Source organism: Rutidosis leptorrhynchoides, chromosome 4, assembly GCF_046630445.1.
Source record: "Rutidosis leptorrhynchoides isolate AG116_Rl617_1_P2 chromosome 4, CSIRO_AGI_Rlap_v1, whole genome shotgun sequence".
NCBI classification, from domain to species: domain Eukaryota; kingdom Viridiplantae; phylum Streptophyta; class Magnoliopsida; order Asterales; family Asteraceae; genus Rutidosis; species Rutidosis leptorrhynchoides.
In genome coordinates this window covers 149935001-149945421 of record NC_092336.1, presented here as the reverse complement: position 1 = coordinate 149945421, position 10421 = coordinate 149935001, and positions in this window count along the sequence as shown.

Here is a 10421-nt window from a genome sequence, read left to right as displayed (position 1 = left end):
ACTTCGTTCTACACATCGATCTACATCGACTATCTTCGCTTTATGTATCATTCTGCCTCATTTTTTCTCGTTCGACATGATGATTATGTAATTTCTAAAGTTTTAGAGATTATGTAATCTAGTATTAACGATAAATCAGATGAGTTTTTGACTCATTAAATCCATGATTACATCCGATGAAAATATATATGCAAGTATATTTTCATAAAGATTGTAATTAAAAATTCTTTTGTACAAACTGTTAACGATGAAAATATTTTAACGGGTGGGTAGTACCCGAGGAATATTTAGAATTCACATTAATAAGTTACACTGTACATTCTTCGAATCTGATTCAACGGTCATTTACTATCCTACTTACAACCACCGATATTCGTATCCGCTCACCCCAGAATAACTATTTTCATTCAAAATTTTATATTCGGATTTTGACCTATCAGAATCCAACAAGTGGCATAAAGAAGGAAACATTGGACAAAATAAAATTGATAGAAACAGACAAATTAACTAAATTGAAATATTGTTAGGAAATTCATGCTAACTGTTCCCGGCTAACATTTAATTTATTGCAATTTACATTCTCGCAATTTTATTCCTGCACTTTACATACCGTCGGGACACATGTACAACAATACGTCGGATTAATTCTGAGACAACACGTTGTATAATGGGTCATGATATATATTTATTTATTTTACGCACTTTAAATAACGGGACACGTATACCAGGTTTCGACTTATCATATTGACCCATCTATATATATATTTTGGAACAACCATAGACACTCTATATGTGAAGGTGGGAGTTAGCTATTCAGGGTCGGAGTTAATTCCAAAATATATATATACTTTGAGTTATGATCGACACTGAGACCGGTACACGGGTAACGATACGTATTTATTAGTTCGAATATTATATATATGAAATTATTGGACCATTGGACAATCGGACTATTGGACTGCTAACTTTGGACAACTAAAATGGATTAAAATGTTGATTATAACATATGAAACTAAACAACTCTTCAAGTTTGCCACTTGATTCTATCCTAAACCTCATTTGTACCTCGACAATTACAATTCGCGTTCAAATCTTTTATGATTCTTGAAAACACCTCGATCGAGAAGTTGAACCAGCTGTACCTCGTCTATGGAAGAAAGATTCATGCATACAGTTATGCACCTGAAAAAAAAAAAAAAAAAAAAAAAAAAACTTTCGAAACCGAAGTTATAGTTAAAACCTATCCGTGTCAAATTCCTTATCATTCATTAGCAAAAACAACCATACGATTCCTTTTCAAGAAGCTAATTTTGTCACAGCTCCACTGTAACTTCTCAGTAAGACTAGTCTTATTATAACCTCGATATATATACGTTGTTCTTTCGCCGTCGTTACCAGAGAACCTTTTATATTCCATGACATCATTAGCAGATGTACCAGCAGCTCGTTGTCTCTTTGGCAGAACCCGCAATTAGTAATTTGAAATCTCACAGAACTTCTCCAGTTATACCTATGACGTCTATCTCTAAGAATTTCATACTACGAAGGTGAAGTTTCTAAAAAAAAAAAAACACCCTGAACTATGAAGTAGTTCTTGAAATGCTGATGAAGCAACAAAAACTGTAAATGACTTTAACGGTCAAAAGATTGATGATAAAGTACCATGTGTTGGTAAAGCTTTGAAAAAGAGAAGGTTGAGAACTGGAAAAGTTTTGAGCAAAGTATGAAGGAGGCCGTGAACAAATCGAGAAAACTAAATCTGACTTCAAAGGATCCAAATGATCCAGTATCTGCTGAAACCGTTAGTATGAACCTTACACCTTATTCTAAATCTTTCCAGATGATATTCTTCATCATCATCTTATCTCAGATATTATAAGATATCTTCATATCTTCCGTTATACATATTCTTCATATTTCTGGAGATATTTTTACAACTATTCCTATCTGCGATCATTTATCTTTCCGTAATATCTGCGTTACAATATAAAAGAAACTGTGTTAGTTTCTAAATTCTGAAACCTTCGAGTTTAAAATAGGAATGTTCTGAAGCAGTGTTGAGAACTGATGCATGAATTAGTATAATATAATGAAACTTGATCAACTTCATTATATTACAGTAAGTCATGTTAAGTTTCTAATGGAATGTGATGATCCACAGTACCATCATCATGTGCCATGTTACATGGCTCTTACATTCTATCCAATTCCCAAACATATTAGGAACATGTCATCCTGATAGCTATATATTTTCCTGGATATTCTGGTAATTTGACAAATCAAAACCGTGCCAATACCCTTTCTTTCTTAGAGCATTAGTTATGTTCATTCCAAATCTCATACTTACGAATTCCGGACCATTGCTCGCTTGACTCAAGGACGGGAAGAAGAAACGAAGGGACAAAAGCCCCAAAATAGAATTCGGGGTATAAATCGCAGCAAAAAGAAGAAAGTATTAACTATGGATGACAATGATTATAGAAAACAGAAACAAGAGCATCAAAGTATAAAGGGAGATATCAAACTCAACAACCACCCAGGATTTACAAACCATGTATATCTATGCCGATAGCAATATAGAGACATGGGAGAACTAGAAACACTATCAACGCAAGAGTATAGTAGAAGTAAATAGACTCTTCTGGTTGTAGATGAAAAAGAAGGATGACAGACGTGAAAATTAAGAATATATCAAGGATTAGAATAGGATGGAGCATATTGGCAAATATCTTTAAGTAAGAATTAAGGAGAAAGAGTAGAAGATGTGTGATATGGAAACAAGGGAAACGAAGGGGGTAGTTTTATAAGTGAAATATCCGGCAAAGAAATCACAACAGATTTGCCGCATTAAATCAAAGGAGATCCTGTTTCCAAAATCGCTGAAGAACCAAATCTTATCACGAAAGATTTCATTTAAATCTCGTGAATTTCGGTAATCAATCATAACTACGTCATCAGTTAGAAACAATTCCATATTACTCATTTCACTCTTTTGTGATAGCTTCGCTCGTGCGCTTCATATGATCGAATCATTTTATTTATAATGATAAAACTTCATTAATACCTCATATTTGTCATGAAAACATTCCTATTGTTATTTATGACAACCTCTATCAAATTTCGGGGACGAAATTTCTTTAACGGGTGGGTACTGTAACGACCCGGAAATTTCTGACCAAATTTAAACCTTAAACTCTATATGTTTCCGACACGATAAGCAAAAACCCTAATATTGAGTCTAGAAAGTTTGAAATCTATATCTGGATGATTAGTTACCTTTTTGACCAAGCCTGATGATTCACGAACATTTACGTGAGTATACGATATATATTTATTATTTGATAACGATAACAAAGTATTAGATATGTAATAATAGATTTCGATATAAGAATATTATATTTATCGGCAAGTGTAAAAGATAATATAATTTTATAAATATCTGCAACTGTTTTTGTCAAAAATATTAACGAGTCATTTTAGTAAAATGAAGGTTTTAACGTTATCTTAAAAGTCAGAAAATTTCTGGAAACCTTTTGACAAATTTCAAATAATAATAGTCTGTGTTTTTAATAAAAATAAATATTTAATTAAAAAGTGTTTATCAAATATATATTTTAAAATAATCGTGCAACGTTTTGATTTTACTAACATTATTAAAATATATTTCTAATAACAACGAGACCTCGATTTATAAAAGTAAATGACCACAATGCTCAAAAGGTTAAGTTACATTTTTGGTGAGATTATTTTCTTAATTTAAATCTATTATTTTGTCAAAGGTACGAGTCACCAAACTTTAAGTGTTAGTTTTCTTGACGTACGAAACTTATTTTGGAAAACCGGAACCGGGACAGTAGACGGGTGACAACGTAAAAGTAATTTTTGTAAAAATTATATTTCTACCCTAAACGTAAATAAAATATAATATTTAATTAATTAGATAAATTAAATATAATATAATTTATATAATAAACGATCATCGGATTCTTTTTTTTAAGGAGATATTTAGTGCAAGTCGTGGGGCCCATCTAGTCATGATATGTCTTTAAATGCCGTGTAATCTGGCACTTGATTCATTCACTTTAACTTTGCACACACGTGCACAACAAAAATAATACTCCGTAACATAATATTATTACTATTATTTTATTATTAAAATTATTATTATTATTATTATTATTATTATTATTCATATTAAGATTAAAATTAGTATTAATCTTAAGATTTTGAGTATCCTTAGAGTTAATTATACACAAAAATACTATGACGGGGTTCTGCCCAAGTGTTCCAAAACTAATTTCATGAGTGGGATAAAATTAAGGAGATTATGGGTCATAACTATGAAAGTTATGGGTATGGATCGGGGGTTTTGCTTGTGAGCTAAACTAGTATTTATCGCCCTCGGGGTGTTTATATATCTATCCTGCAATATTGAATCTCAATATTGATACGTGAGCACTCAAAACTTGACTTTTATTTACTTTTAGTGTGTTCCTGACTAGTGCTCGAGAAATTAGGATCGTACATGCTATTATATTTATTTTTGACAAAATATGTTTTAGGATAGAATCTGAATTAGTTACTCCTGCGGTTAAGATAAGCTATATGATATATATGTTTTTGGAAAGGTGGCGAAAAACTATAAACTTTTCATTTAGATGTCAAATGGATTCGACGGACGGATTTGAAGTTATAACCAATTGAACTTTTGTACGAATTATTAAAAATGAATATTTTTATTTTTACGTCGTCGTTAAAAATCATCGTTATTACTATAATTATTATCATTAATGTTATTATGATTATTAATAACTAATATTTTTATCAACAACTGTAAGAATGTTATCTTAATTGTTATTGTTATTAAATTTATTAATTATCATTTTTAAAAAAAAAAATATTATTATTGTTATTATTATGATTATTATTATTATTATTATTATTATTATTTATGTTAATAACTAAAAACAAATAATATTTTGTCAAAAACTATCAAAATATTATTTTGATTATTATAATTAATAAAATTATCAATTTATCATTTTTGTTACCATTATTAATATTAAATAATTATTTTGATCACTATTATTAAAATTATCAATTTATTAATAACATTAGTATTTTTAATAAATGTATTATTTTAAAGGAAATATTATTATTATAAAATATTAACTCATCGTTTTAATATATTTTTACATATAAAATATTATTTATTAACAAGTGAATTATATTATTATTTACTATAAATAAATTTTGTTAAATATTTAAAAATATAAAATGACAATATTTAATTATGTAGAAATTTTTGGAAATTATTTTGAGTCAAATGAATTTCTGTTAACTTCTACATATTAGTCTCGAGCATTAGGATTGGTACACCATAAATTGATTTTATTTGTTATTTAGATATTAATCAATATATATATATATATAATTAATTAGGTTCGTGAATCGAAGGCCAACCTTATAAGTTACCAATGGTGTTATATGTATTTTTACTACAAAATACATTAGGTGAGTATATAGTCCCACTTTTAAACTCTAAGTATTTCGGGATGAGAATACATGTATTTTATGTTTTACGTTATGGACACAAGTAACTGAAAAATATATTCTACGTTGAGTTGTACCACTGGCATACTTCCCTGTAGCTTGGTAACTAATATTTACAGCGGTATTGTAAACGTGAATCCTGTTGATAGATCTATCGGGCCTGACAACCCCAACCGGACTGGACGACCAGTATTCAACGGTTGCACAGTACTTCGTTTCGTGACTACACTTGGTACAGTGTAGTAAGATTTCATAATAAAGGGAATATGCAACGTGATTAAATGTTAAGTATGGTTACCAAGTGCTCAACCACTTAGAATATTTTTATTAAAATGTTTATATATGAAATTTTGTGTTCCATTGTTATAACGCTGCTAGCATCAAACCTATATATCTCACCAACTTTATGTTGACGTTTTAAAGCATGTTATTCTCAGGTATGAATTAAGTCTTCCACTGTGCATTAGCTCATGTTAAGGATACTACTTGGAACCATTTAAGCCATGATACAAAGACGTTGCACTCGAGTCATTGAAGTTCATTAGAGATTGTTATTATGAAAATGGCAGATTAGGTCATTTGAATGTTATGAAATGTTAAGCGAATATGTCACATCGTGATGTAAAAATAGATTGCCTTTTTAGGAATAAATGCAACGTTTGTGAAATGTATCATATAGAGGTCAAGTACCTCGCGACGTTATCATATGTTATTGTATTCGTCCCTGTGGATTGGGTCGGGTCGTCTCATTTTGCCTTTACAAGTAAATACATCAAATCCTCCAATCATATATTGTTTCACATTGTCTGATATGATGTATCTGAATAATAACTTTAGTATACCAGTCCAGTCGTTTGTTAATTTACCGCTGCCATTGTAAAAAACACATAGTTGTTAAATATTAGTGTTACCAATACCACTAACTTTTGTTTTACGAAATCTGAATACATATATCAACATGTAGCTTTACGATGATTCACTGTCTTCAAGTATATTTATATTCGATTTCTTATGAATCTGTCTTTTACTATTTGATGTGAATGCTGCCAGATGTTTGGTAATACAATGCGCGAAATCAGCTGCTCAAGATGTGATTGTTGATTGTATGTTTGTTTCGTAACAAGATCATGCGTGGGATCAGCAGAACAAGCTCATTAGGGGAGTCACGAAGCATTTGTTTTTACTAAAATCAAGAGTATATTCTGCAGAATGCTTATTTATCAGAAAAACGAGTTTGATTTTAAAATTATGATGTGCACAACGACCGTATGATTATTTTGTGATTCTGCACATTCCTTATCATCACTCTATGAACATATATATTAATAACCAAAGGATTTTGATGATATACGATTTAAAGTAATGATATAGAGGACCATCGTTTGGAAAAAATTAACGATCAGTGAAGTAACAAATGTAAATATTGACTTTATATATCGGCAGATGTCACCAGATTAAAATTCTCAATTATTATAACGATATATGTATATCTATTCTGGCACAATATATCTATTTGTAGGAATGATTGTATGTGATCTTTTTAAAACTACAAGAGATGCTCTATCAATAGCACTCAGTATATTGATACAAAAATATGTGCCACGATGTTCTTTAAAACACAAACTACGTTATTCATAAAGTAATATCATATTATCATCTGCCGATTGAAAAAAAAATTAGAATTAACCACCCTACTGTCATCTTCATGAAGAAATCTCAAACCAATGAAGCTGCTTCAAGTAGTCTACAAAACAATAAAGATGATCAAGTTACAAAACATATTGTGGATGTAGATGAAGAAAAGGTTAGTATTCTTTGAATCACAGTATGTATTAGCTTTTTGATAATTAATCACTTTATCTAATTGAACATTTTGTCTTACAAAATTTTTACCACACTTTAGATATTAACAGCAAGCCTTCATTGACATTTTAGGGTGGACTTGTATTAATATTCATGAAAAACAATAAAAACAAGCTCTGCATAATATAAGATACTGTATTTTTAGATATATATTGAATTGGATGGAAATATAAATCTACAAAAACATTATACAAAAAACATTGTTTTTGATTTATTTTTGCGATTTTCATTTACTTACTCACTGTCACGAGCCGGAAAATTTCGACTAATTTTGAACCAAACTCTCGATACGATTTAATATTTTTGACACGATAAACAAAGTTTGTTAGGTTGAGTCTCAAAAATTTTGAACTGATACATATTTTCAATTGACCTTAAATTTTTCTCGACGATTCACGAACAACTAATTGTAAATAGATATGTATATATAAATATATGTATATAAATAATGACCTAAAATATGTTAATAAACTATTATATGATTTAGTTGTTATAATTTATGAACTAATAAAATATATTATTTTATATATAAGAATATTACCTGAAAACGTTAACTAAATATTAAATGTATAAGGTTATACTTTAGAAATTTATTTGTTTCAATACATATATTTAATATATTTAATTACATAGTAAAAGATATAGTCTTGACTAATATTAATTTGACATGGGCCTTAACTGTTGTCTTAAACAAATTAAGCTTTGAAAAATTGAAGTCTTAAATGAGCCTTTTATTAACTCATGTAACTATGAAATAGGCCAAGGATTTTATAGACACATTTGAGCATGACTTGAAATAAAATAAAAATTGTACACATATCGACACATATAGATATTACCCTGACTATTTTTATCAAAGCATGTGGGATTGATTTCTTAAATTCTATTATTGATATTACTTTAACATATTGTAGTATTATTATTATTATTATTATTATTATTATTATTATTATTATTATTATTATTATTATTATTATTATTATTATTATTATTATTATTATTATTATTATTATTATTATTATTATTATTATTATTATTATAGATCAAAAGGACAAAGTGAGATGGTTCCACTTACGAATAAAAAAAAAAGAAGAAAAAGTGACCAACTAAACTTGGATGCTATTATGTTGGCCACTTAAATTAGGCTCATGTTATGGATTACAATAATATGAGTGATAATAAAATAAAGATGGTAATGATCCTTAGTAATGATGATAATTTGATGATGATGAGTATGTCGATGATGATAATGATGTCGTGATATAAGAGGATGAAGGGATAGAATTATGATGATGATCATACGTGATATATGATATGATGGATGATAATAACCGAATTAGTTTAGGAATATATAGATTTAGGTTAGGAATCAAATCACAAAAGCATAGCAGAACAGTTGGTTAGGGAGTTTGTGTTAAACCAAGAGGTCTCGGGTTCGATCCCAGTTTGAGGCATTTATTTTTAGAAAAGGGCTTAAGGTAGTTTACTCATTTTAATTATTATTATTACTATTATTATTATTATTATTATTATTATTATTATTATTATTATTATTATTATTATTATTATTATTATTATTATTATTATTATTATTATTATTATTATTATTATTATTATTATTATTATTATTATTATTATCATTATTTTTATTCATTATCATTATTATCATTATTATTATTATTATCATTATTATCATATTACAACAAATAAAGTTTTTGTTTATACATAAAATATAATTATTACATATACTATAATTATATTAATATTTCATATAATTATATAACAAACATATTAACATTTTTTTTGTATAAATATTTATATATAACAAATTAGGTATTTTTAATATAAAACTAATTATATATAGATATTAATATAACTATATAAATATTAATCATTTTAAAAATATACACAAATTAAATATAGAAAATATATTAACTAAAGATATAATATATGAATTTGTTCAATTACGACTATATGTGTTAATATATATATAAATGATATAAGTTCGTGAATCTGAGGCCAACCCTATACTTGTTCAATGACGTCATATGTATTTTTACTACAAAATACATTATGGTGAGTTTCATTTGCTCCCTTTTTAATTGCTTTTGCAATATATATTTTTGGGCTGAGAATACATGCGCTGCTTTTATAAATGTTTACGAAATAGACACAATACTTAAAAATATATTCTACGTTGAGTTGTACCACTGGCATACTTCCCTGTAGCTTGGTAACTACTATTTATATGGGTATTGTAAACGCGAATCCTGTTGATAGATCTATCGGGCCTGACAACCCCAACCGGACTGGACGACCAGTACTCAACGGTTGCACAGTACTTCGTTTTGTAGACTACACTTGGTACGGTGTAGTGAGATTTCATAATAAAGGGAATATGCGACGTTGATTAGATGTTAAGTATGGTTACCAAGTGCTCAACCACTTAGAATGCTTTACATACACTTGCGAGTGTATTATGTTTATGATTAAGAAATCTTGTGGTCTATTAATATATTGAAATGATTGTTATGATAAACCTATGAACTCAACAACCTTTTGGTTGACACTTTAAAGCATGTTTATTCTCAGGTACGAATTAAGTCTTCCGCTGTGCATTTGCTCAATTTAAGGACATTACTTGGAGTTGATCATCGCAATGGGACCAAATGTTGATGACTTCGTCTAGGTGGATTAGGACGGGGTCGTTTCACTCATTGTGGTAAATGAATATTTTACTCAATGTAAAAAAACATGGACTTAGAGATTGAAGGAAAAAGCTCGAAATTGTGATAATGTTCAACGGTACTACTATCGCAAAAAGGTAATCTACATATGTGAAATATATCTACTTAATTCCTAGAATAGTACTGTTAATGTTATTTCCGTTACATACAATCAATGAGACGTTATTATATACAAAATATTAACTTAGTAGATATATTATGTAGAAATATGTTGAGGATTTAGAAGAGCTAAACAAAAAATTAACACAAGAACTACAT